Here is an 11,508-nt window from a genome sequence, read left to right on the forward strand (position 1 = left end):
CGGGGCGGCGGGGCGGATGGTCGTAGGGGCGGGGGCGGAGGGTCGGAGGGGCGGGTCCGGCGGGGCGGGTGCGCGGAGTGGCGGAGGGGCGGAGGGGCGCGGAGGGCCGGGGGTGCGGAGGGGCGGAGGGGGGCGGAGGGGGGGGCGGAGGGGGGCGCGGAGGGGGGCGGAGGGGGGCGCGGAGGGGGGCGGAGGGGGGCGCGGAGGGGGGCGGAGGGGCGCGGAGGGGCGCGGAGGGGGGCGGAGGGGCGCGGGGGCGGAGGGGCGGGGGGGCGGAGGGGCGCGGGGGCGGAGGGGGGCGGGGGCGGACTCAAACTCGTGCCCATCGAGTCGGTGATGCCATCCAACCATCTCATCCTCTGTCATCCCCTTCTTCTCCTGCCTTCAATCTTTCTCAGCATCAGGGTCTTTTCCAATGAGTCAGTTCTTCACATCAGGTGGCCAAAGTATTGGCGTTTCAACAGTAGCAAAATAGTCTTAATTATATTTATTCTCAGAGGTAGACTCAATGTCTGTTCCCTTGTGGACTGGCTCCTACTGTTGATACTCATTAGTTAACAGTACTCAAATAAAATGCAAATTTAGTGAGATGCATGAAAAATATGAGCTTCCCAGGTGACACAGAATCTACCTGCCATTACAGGAGATGCAAGAAATGCAAGTTTCATCACTGGGTCAGGAACACCTCCTGGATAAGGAAATGGCAACTCACTCCAGTATTCTTCCCTGGAGAATCACATGGACAGAAGAGCCTGGCAGGGTGCAGTCCACGGGGTCTCAAAACAGTCCGACAGGACTGAGCGACTGAGCGCACACACCCACATCATGGCATTAGTTCTATTTTATTTGTCAATTATTGCCTTTTTCATATGTATGACCTCATCCTTGAGATGTTAATTTTTATAATTTAACTAACAGCTTTATAAAATGGTCATCCATTCAGAAGTAACCAAAGATTAGGGAAGTGTCCATGAACTTAAAATAAAAAAAAAAAAGATATGTATAAAAAAACTAAGAAATATGAAAATAATAATCAACATGATGAACAAAACATATTAATGTATATAGAGAGAAATTATCTATCAATGCAGTGAATATCTTTGTTATAACTAGAATTATCTGATTTGAATAGGAAGTAAGGCATTATTTCCCTGTACATAGGCAAAGGAAAAGCTAATTTTTAAGAGTATTATAGAGGGGAAACAAGCACCAAATAGAGGCTTAACTAGTTGATATTTATGCTCCTTGGGGATCATAGGTTTCTGGGTGTGATATTATGCTATTGACTCTTGAGCCAGAAAGTATATGATACAGATCCAGTAGTTCCAGAGCTGGTTTACCAACAAAATGGATGATAGAAATCAGGGACAAACTATTAAACATGGGTAAGAAAAAAAAACAAAAACAATAATGTACAAAACCAGAAGATAAACCTATAGAAAGAACAGGATGTGGCTCACAACCAGAAACATCAAAGCAGACAGCAGACACGAGGAATGGGCTTGTGTCCCCACAAAGATGATGGAACTTCAGGTTCTCTTTCTGAGGCGTTGGTTAAAACAATACAGATTTTGCTGGGTGCTCATTCTGCCTGTTCCCCTAAATGCCCCACTGGAACACATCTATACTGTCCATAATAGAATGAGAACATTTTCTCTTTTCCATCAATCCAATTATACTTAAACTCGGGCAGAATTAGCATTTGGCATCTTCCACTCTTTGCCGTCTCAAGTTAGACTTTGTTGCACCATAAATTTCTCATGGCCTGTTTGGCTTCTGCATTCCTCAGAGTGTAAATCAGAGGGTTGAGCAAGGTTGTTACAATACTGTAAAACAGAGCCACCGTCTTGTCCACTGGAAATACAGTTAGAGGGCGAGCATATATGTATATACACGGTACAAAGAATAAGACAATAACGATAATGTGGGAGGTGCATGTGGAAAGGGCCTTCCTTCTTCCTTCTGTGCTACAGTTACTCAGACAACCTAAGATGAAAACATATGAGATCAGCAGCAACAGGAAACTCACCATGCATATGGTCCCACTGTTAAACACTGTGAGTAGGTTGATGACATAAGTATCCACACAGGCAAGTTTCAACAACGGTTACATATCACAGAAATAGTGATCAATAACATTGGGGCCACGGAAGGGTAATTCCAAAGTCAAGAGAATCTGTGCTGAAGAATGGATACAGGCCCCTAACCAGGCCAGTTTTACCAGTGTGCCACAGACACATTGGCTCGTGATGGATGTGTACCGCAGGGGCTTGCAAATGGCCACATAGCAATCGAAAGACATGAGGACAAGTACCAAGATCTCCATGCACCCAAAGAAGTGAAATGCAAAGATCTGGGTCATGCACTAGTTGAAGGAGATGGCTTTCTTCTCAGATACAGAATCTATAATCAACCTAGGGGCAATGGTTGTTGAAAAACAGGCATCAGCAAAGGATAAGTAGAAAAGGAAGAAGTACATGGGGCTCTGAAGTGTCTGGCTATATCGTATGGTCATCACAATTAGGAAGTTTGCCAACAGAGTTCCAAAGTATAGAAATAGGAAGATAACAGATACTACTTTCTCCTTTAGTAGATTCTGTGTTGAATGAACACATTCATTCTGAGTAGAATGAATTCGTTCACACTGCTGTTCACCTCTATGGTTATGATAAATATAGAACAGACACAGCTGAAAAGTGGTTCATCTTCTAAAGAAAAGTTGGAGAAATGGTGGCTTGGCAATTGTGGTGCATTTGGATGCAGAATTGCAAGTTTTAGAGTTCTAATTTCGTCAAACATATAACTTAGTGTTTCTCAAAGTTTTCATACACTATACTCACTCAGGAATTTTTTTTTTTTAATGTTGGCATGCTTTAAACATTGGCATTGATTCAAGGTCTTCTTGTTGCTGCTGCTGCTGCCAAGTCGCTTCAGTTGTGTCCGCTTCTGTGCGACCCCATAGACAGCAGCTGGGTTGCCAAATTTTATGTGTGTGTGTGTGGGGGGAAAGCGCTCAAGTGATTGTGCACTCTGCCATGGTCTGAAAACTAGTGAATTTGCTTTATGATCTTGGTCAGATCATTTTAATGCCTTGACACTCTTTATATGACAGAGAATCTGACAGATACATTATTAAGGATATGCATATGCATATGATACATATATGTTCATATGATGTGTATGCACATCAATTACTGACAATAATATCCTTATATAATTTAAAAATAATATATTTGGAGATTATCTCCTGAGTGAATACATTTCTTGATTTGAACAACAGTTTGTAGCCATTATTCCTGGTCTCTTCAGTATCTTTGTTGGGTTATACTTAAGAAAAAAGCTTATTTTTCCGTCTTTAGATTCATTGCAGCTATAACTTTACCTTCATTGCCAGTTAGGGCACATGAGATATTTGAGCCAATCAATGAGGCTAGCAGTATTTTGGAAAATTGCTATATATTTGATATAAACCATTACATATGTCAGATGCATGCTAGTAAATTTCACATTCTGTGGACTCAGCCTATTATTTCACTTTCTATGTTTCTGTAACCTGTGTACTATCTTCCTTCATATCTGATTCTCCTACCACTATCATCTAGAAGATTGCATTCTTTCAATTTGTATCTCTTTAAAATGTAAGTTTAAAAATGTATTTCAGAAACTCAACATAAAATGCATCTCCTTGCTCTCCTTTACTTTTTCCTTATATACTATACCTATATAATTTCAATCATCGTATTATATTTTCTGAATTTCCTTTTTTAATTTAAAAGCCTTTTCTATGTTAGCTACACTGTATTTGTAGTGTAATTATCTACTTAGCAATTAAAAATAAACATGATGTTAGTCACTCAGTCATGTTTGACTCTTTGTGACACCATGGACTCCACCAGGCTCCTCTGTCCATAGTATTCTCCAGGCAAGAATACTGGAGTGTGTTGCCATTCCTTCCTCCAGGGGATCTTCCCAACCCAGGGATCAAATCCAGGTCTACTTCATTGCAGACAGACTCTTTACCAACTGAGCCACCAGGGGAGCCCAAAATTAACCTATCAAAATCTGAAAATACAAATTCCACCATTTATTTTTTGTTTTTCCAAATTTTCATCTTAATTAAAATATTTTTAATAAACGCTTCTCATATAACTTGTGCTTATTTTAATAGTTTAATCAAATATATGCCCAGGGAATTGTTAATATAAATATCACTATTTTAAGTCACATGGACTGTAGCCCACCAGGCACCTCTGTCCATGGGATTTTCTAGGCAAGAATACTGGAATGATTGGCCATTTCCTTCTCCGGGGGATCTTTCTGACCCAGGAATCGAGCCCACATCTCCTGCATTACAAGCATGTTCTACCACTGAGCCACCAGGGAAGCCCATAATTATTGACATTATTCTCAAATAATCTTTCAGTTTGGTTGCTTCAATATTTATTAGAAAATTAATTATGGTATGGGTGTATCTGCATAATAAAATTTCCAAAGCTTGCAATGTATTACAGGGTAAGAAAAGCGCCCTTCAGAAATTCATACTTAACCAGTCCAAGGGTGGTGTTAGTCACTCAGTCCTGCCAGACTCTTTGTGACCCCATGAACCCAACCGGGCTCCTCTGTCCATGGGATTCTCCAGGCAAATGGGCTGTCATTCCCTTTGCCAGGGTATCTTTAAGACCCAGGGATCAAACCCATGTCTCCTGCACTGCAGGCAGATTCTTTACAATCTTAGACACCAGGGGAGCCCATAAACCAGAAGTAAAAGTTAGTTCCTTACACATTCTGCTGGGTTTTCAGATATATATCTATATACCTACATCTACCTATATATAGATATATATGTATGTATATACTCACACATATATGTGAAATATTTTTATGCACAAATTAGGTCATTTCCCATTGTTTCTAAAACTATAACAATATGGCACAAATTGCAAATAAAAAATTAACTTCAGGCATTATTATACTTGTTAACAGAATTAAAATTATGAATATATATTTTGATTAGTAATAGAGTATAACATTTTTGTATATTTTAATTTATTATATTTCATTTGTTTTGAATTTTGTATGTTATATTTGTTTAATTTTTGATATCTTTAAATTTTGAGCTCTTTTTTTTTCAACGTTATACAATAAACTCTATCAATTTTACACTCCTGTTTCCGTTTTAGTCAATCATGTTTTTAAAATTTAATGTCAAATGAAACACATTTTAACATGAATTTTGACGTACACTTCCTCTTTCTGATTAATCATCAATTCTTTAGTGATTCAATAACACCATCAACTCAGTCATCAAATGTGTACTGAGAACCTACTCATATCTGGAGTCAACTTATAGAGCATGAAAAGATGTCCTCAACCTCCTCACAACCACGTTGGAGGGATAACATTTCTCTATGTAAGATTCTTAATCATTGAAAAACTACACACAACTCTGTGATAATGCTAAGTAAATTTTAACTCCATATCAGAAAGATCCTAGAAAATAAGCTGATTGGTCGTTAAAGGTTTAAACATGGGAAATAAGTGAAATTATGGCTTTAATTGAGTTAAACTGCAATTTCCAACAAAGTTCTCTGAAAATTAAATATTCAAAAAGTTTGTAAAGGGTTTCCCTAAGTAAGATAAATATATCAATATCAGTAAATCAAGCTATTTAACTCTAGTAAAGTTACGCATCTAAATACAATTAGATTTTCCTTGCAGTTGAGCTAAAATAATATTAGTTCACTCTGAGAAATTAGAAATATCACAATAATTACAAACTCTGATTGGAAGTTGCAATTTTCTCTGCTGATTATTAAAAAAAAAGGAAATCAATTATTATTTAATTTTAATACATTAGGTTTCCAGTAGGGGATAAAAACAAAAGAAGGGGAGCCCTTTGCTGTGAGAAGAGGAGGAGTTAGGATTGAAGAGTGATTAAATATTTTTAAAAAGGGAACATGCATTGCTTCAGGAAAAAAATAAATGCTCCCATCATTAAAAACTACACTCTCATTAAATTTCAAACATTTTAAGAGACAAATTTTGGGTAGGTAACAGACAACCATGACATCCAGTTCAACTAATTCTATTTTATTTTAAGTAAGCAAAGAGAAGGTTTAGGGACATAAAAACAGGAAAGCATCATTGACAGGATGTATGCATTAGTTTAAATCAATACTACCTAAGAATTTTATTATTGAATTCAGCCATTATCTCCAAACTTTTCTGGACCACCCTGCCTCTTTGATTTGGGAGGGCATCATGGTGGTAGAAGGTCTTTTTCCTTCCTTGAGCCTTACATTTTACTTTTACCTACTGAATTGTTAACTGATTCAATATATTTGGTGCCAAAATTTTTCCATTCTTCCTAAGTTAAATAATCACCTGCCTCTATCTCCTATGTTCCATATATATAACGTATGTATGTATGTATGATTGAATAAGGCAATTCAATATTAAATATTATTATTTTTCCATAATCTTATCATTCAAACAATTTTTGCTTGTGCAATTTCATGTGACATACACATTTTTTTGCAAGGTAACTGGACTGACCATGTGATTCATCCATTTCTAGTTACAAAGCATGACCTGTGATACAGAGTGTTTTAATTAAGACACTGAGGCTAGAACTAGAAAGGGATGTTACTATGTAGCCTCTCTCTCAGCATTCACCCTACATCTCATATAAAATACCAAATTCTAATCATCACATGGATTGCATCTTAGAAAAGAGAAATCATGAGTCATGAGAGAAGGATAGCAATTGATCTCTTAAATTTCTGTCCTGACTCCAAAATCAAGTGCATTAAACTGCATGCTGAGGCTAATATTAAAGTAAAAAATAAATAAATAAATAAATAAATAAAGATCTAACTGGATAATAGTGAAGAGGAGGAAAGAAGCAGACTAGTGTAGTCAGAACAGGAGAGAGGAGTGATCAGGTACCAGGGGAAGAATAGTCGGAGATGGGATATAGAAAGAGATAGAGTGGGAAGGAGAGCAAACATCTTAGAGAAAGTAGTTTTATCTAAGATTTCATCCCACAGTTCAGCTTCTTTCTTCCTGAACAACCACGCCATCACTTACCCCCATTAAAGAGAGATTGTTGTTGTGTGTTAAAACAAGGATTGTCAAGGATCTTGAAAACCCAGGTGTGTAGAAAGTGGAGCCCGATTTAATACTCTGTCCCAGAAGCATCAGCACTGACCATAGACTTTGGACCAGGAGCTCCCCAAGACAGAAACTTAGATCAGTGTTTAGGGCTCAGATGGCAAAGAATCCGCCTGCAATACAGGAGACCTGGGTGCAATCCCTGGATTGGGAAGATATCTTGGAAGAGTGCAACCCTCTCCAGTATTGTTGCCTGGAGAATCTCATGGACAGAGGAGCCTGGCAGGCTACAGTCCATGGGGTCACAAAGAGTCAGACATGACTGAGAGACTAAGCACAGCACAGAAGAAAATATTTCAGACAGATTGAGAAAATTGCCTCTTTTCTTACAACCAAACAGATGACTTCCAACAGAGTGTATTTTTCATATCTTCAACTTTCATTTACTTAGAAGGTGAATTGTGTGAAGCTTGAATAAAACACACAAATGATACTTCAATGAGATTTATCATTGCCTTCTATCACAAGTGATGATGGGATATAAAGAGTTTATGGAGAAGGGAACTCTTCATGTAGCTATAATTCAGACAGCTCCTTCCTGGAAACACTGGGTCAGACAGAACAGCAACGTCTGTATTGGAGCAGAGAGAATGCTCTGAAAATGGAGTGAATTTCTTAATTCGGCTCTTGGAAACTTAATTGGAGTAAATTTTCTTACAGTCTGAGAAATAAATGCCTCTGCAGCCAGCTTCCTTCCCACTGTATCTCTCTCTTTTTTTTTTTTTTTGAAAAATCATGAGGCTAACTGTTTTATTTTTACTGTACTTGATATTTATAGAAATTCACACAAAAGTTTGCAAATGCTTAAGGTAGGCTTTAAGCCTCAGGAGCTCCAAGGAAACTATTTCTTCGAAACCAGTCCCAAGTGATATGCAACAAGCTACCTAGCTCAAACAGTCCAAGGGCAAAATCAAGCCTTGGGGACAATTGGTTAAACTTCAACTCATATGACTTGATATGAGGCAATTCTATTCTCTTCCCCATAAACTTTCCTTAAGTCCATCTCTTCTAGAGGCCTGGAAGTCTTTGAAGGCAGTTGAAAGCCCATAGATGAAATATGTGTGGTTAGCTACTCTTATTTGTGTTATATCAAAGTGTGAACTGGTTTCCCTGGTGGCTCAGATGGTAAAGCACCTGCCTGAAATGTGGGAGAGCAGGGTTCGATCCCTGGGTCTGGAAGATCCTCTGGAGAAGGAAATGGCAAGCCACTGCAGTACCCTTGCCTGGAAAATCCCATGGACAGAGGAGCCAGGTAGGCTACAGTCCATGAGGTCACAAAAGAGTGGACATGACCGAGAGACATCACTTTCACTTTCAAACTGTGAATTATATTTATCATCACTATCAAAGAGCTAAAGTCAGCAATAATTACAGTTCTTTGACAAATCTGAAATATTAATATGTGAATGTTTTTCTTTCTATTGTTTATTTATTTATGTTTTAAATAGAGTTGATTTACAATGTTTTGTAATTTTCAGTTGTACAGCAGATACATTCAATTCAGTTCAGATGATCAGTCGTGTCTGACTCTTTGCGGCCCCACGAACCACAGCACGCCAGGCCTCCCTGTCCACCACCAACTTATGAGTTCCCCCAAACACATGTCCATTGAGTCGGTGATGCCATCCAACCATCTCATCCTCTATCGTCCCATTCTTCTCTTGCCCTCAATCCTTCCCAACATCAAGGTCTTTTCAAATGAGTCAGCTCTTCACATCAGGTGACCAAAGTATTGGAGTTTCAGCTTCAACATCGGCCTACCAGTGAACACCCAGGACCGATCTCCTTTAGGATGGACTGGTTAGATCTCCTTGCAGTCCAAGGGACTCTCGAAAGTCTTCTCCAACATCACACTTCAAAAGCATCATCTATCTCTTTGGCGCTCAGCTTTCTTTAGAGTCCAACTCTCACATCCATACATGACTACTGGAAAAACCATAGCCTTGACTAGACAGACCTTTGCAGACAAAGTAATGTCTCTGCTTTTTGATATGCTGTCTGGTTTGGTCATATTCTGGTTTGGTCATATTGGTCATTGGTGATATTCGTTTGGTCATAACTTTCCTTCCAGAGAGTAAGCGTCTTTTAATTTCATGGCTGCAATCACCTTCTGCAGTGATTTTGGAGCCCAGAAAAATAAGTCTGACACTGTTTCCACTGTTTCCCCATCTATTTCCCATGAAGTGATGGGATCGGATGCCATGATCTTAGTTTTCTGAATGTTGAGCTTTAAGCCAACTTTTTCACTCTCCTCTCTCACTTTCATCAAGAGGCTCTTTAGTTCTTCATTTTCTGCCATAAGGATGGTGTCATCTGTATACCTGAGGTTATTGATATTTCTCCTGGCAATCTTGATTCCAGCTTGTGCTTCCTGCAGCCCAGCATTTCTCATGATGTACTCTGAATATAAGTTAAATAAGCAGAGTGACAGTATACAGCCTTGACGTCCTCCTTTTCCTGTTTGGAACCAGTCTGTTGTTCCATGTCCTGTTCTAACTGTTGCTTCCTGACTTGCATACAGGTTTCTCAAGAGGCAGGTCAGGTGGTCTGGTGTTCCCATCTCTTTCAGGATTTTCCACAGTTTATTGTGATCCACACAATCAAAGGCTTTGGCATAGTCAATAAAGCAGAAGCAGATATTCTTTTGGAACTCTCTTGCTTTTTCAATGATCCATCGGATGTTGGCAATTTGATCTCTGGTTCATCCGCCTTTTCTGAAACCAGCTTGAACATCTGGAAGTTCATGGTTCACGTATTGCTGAAGCCTGGCTTGGAGAATTTTAAGCATTATTTACTAGCGTGTGAGATGAGTGCAATTATGCGGTAGTTTGAACATTTTTGGCATTGCCTTTCTTGGAATTGAAATGAAAACTGACCTTTTCCAGTCCTGTGGCCACTGCTGAGTTTTGCAAATTTGCTGGCATTTTTTTTCACATTTTATTATTATATATATATATATATATTTTTAAATATTTTTTAACTTTACAATATTGTATTTGTTTTGCTATACATTGTCATGAATCCACCATGGGTGTACATGTTTTTCCCTTCCAGAACCCACCTCCCACATCCCTCCCCATCCCATCCCTCCGGGTCGTCCTCAAAAAACTGGAAATAGAACTGCCATATGACCCAACAATCCCACTGCTGGGCATACACACTGAGGAAACTAGAATTGAAAGAGACACGTGTACCCCAGTGTTCATTGCAGCACTGTTTATAATAGCCGGGACATGGAAGCAGCCTAGATGCCCATCAGCAGATGAATGGATAAGGAAGCTGTGGTACATATACACAATGGAATATTATTCAGCCATTAAAAAGAATACATTCGAATCAGTTCTAATGAGATGGATGAAACTGGAGCCTATTATACAGAGTGAAGTAAGCCAGAAAGAAAAACACCAATACAGTATACTAACACATATATGTGGTATTTAGTTAACTGGTAAAGATAACCCTGTATGCGAGACATCAAAAGAGACACAGACAAATAGAACAGTATTATGGACTCTATGGGAGAGAGTGAGGGCGGGGTGATATGGGAGAATGGCATTGAAGTATGTAAATTAGCATATGGGAAATGAATCTCCAGTCCAGGTTCAATGCATGATACCGGGCTCTCGGGGCTGGTTCTGGCATATTGAGTGCAGCACTTTCACAGCATCATCTTTCAGGATTTGAAACAGCTCAACTGGAATTCCATCACCTCCCCTAGCTTTGTTCGTAGTGATGGTTCCTAAGGCCCACTTGACTTCAGATTCTAGGATGTCTGGCTCTAGGTGAGTGATCACACCATTATAATTATTTGGGTCATGAAGATCTTTTTTGTACAGGTCTTCTGTGTATTCTTGCCACCTCTTCTTAATATCTTCTGCTTCTGTTAGGTCCATACAATTTCTGTCCTTTATTGAGCCCATCTTTGCATGAAATGTTCCCTTGGTATCTCTAATTTTCTTGAAGAGATCTCTAGTCTTTCCCATTCTATCGTTTTCCTCTATTTCTTTGCACTGATCACTGAAGAAGGCTTTCTTATCTCTCCATGCTATTGTTTGGAACTCTGCATTTAAATGGGTATATCGTTCATTTTCTCCTTTGCTTTTTGCTTCCCTTATTTTCAAAGCTATTTGTAAGGCCTCTTCAGACAGCCATTTTGCTTTTTTGCATTTCTTTTTCTTGGGGATGGTCTTGATTCCTGTCTCCTGTACAATGTTGTGAACCTCCATTGATAGTTCATCAGGCACTATGAGATATAGTTCTATGAGATCTAGGCCATTAAATCTATTTCTCACTTCAACTGTATAATCATAAGATATTTGATTTAGGTCATGCTTG

General features: G+C 39.2%; 1 protein-coding gene and 1 pseudogene across 5 annotated transcripts in view; one reads left to right on the forward strand and one right to left on the reverse strand.

The window, feature by feature from the left end:
• LOC145506656 (uncharacterized) overlaps window positions 1–11,508 on the forward strand; it is a 95,923-nt gene that overhangs the window by 13,537 nt on the left and 70,878 nt on the right. The window lies entirely within an intron of this gene.
• On the reverse strand, window positions 679–6,571 carry LOC145538932 (olfactory receptor 4C11-like; annotated as a pseudogene). Its single transcript, XR_014077342.1, has 2 exons — window positions 6,556–6,571; window positions 679–2,657 (listed from the first exon to the last, which is right to left on the reverse strand). The product of XR_014077342.1 is annotated as an olfactory receptor 4C11-like (transcript).

Source organism: Giraffa tippelskirchi, chromosome 1 (assembly GCF_054371585.1).
Source record: "Giraffa tippelskirchi isolate mGirTip1 chromosome 1, T2T-mGirTip1v1.2.pri, whole genome shotgun sequence".
NCBI lineage: Eukaryota > Metazoa > Chordata > Mammalia > Artiodactyla > Giraffidae > Giraffa > Giraffa tippelskirchi.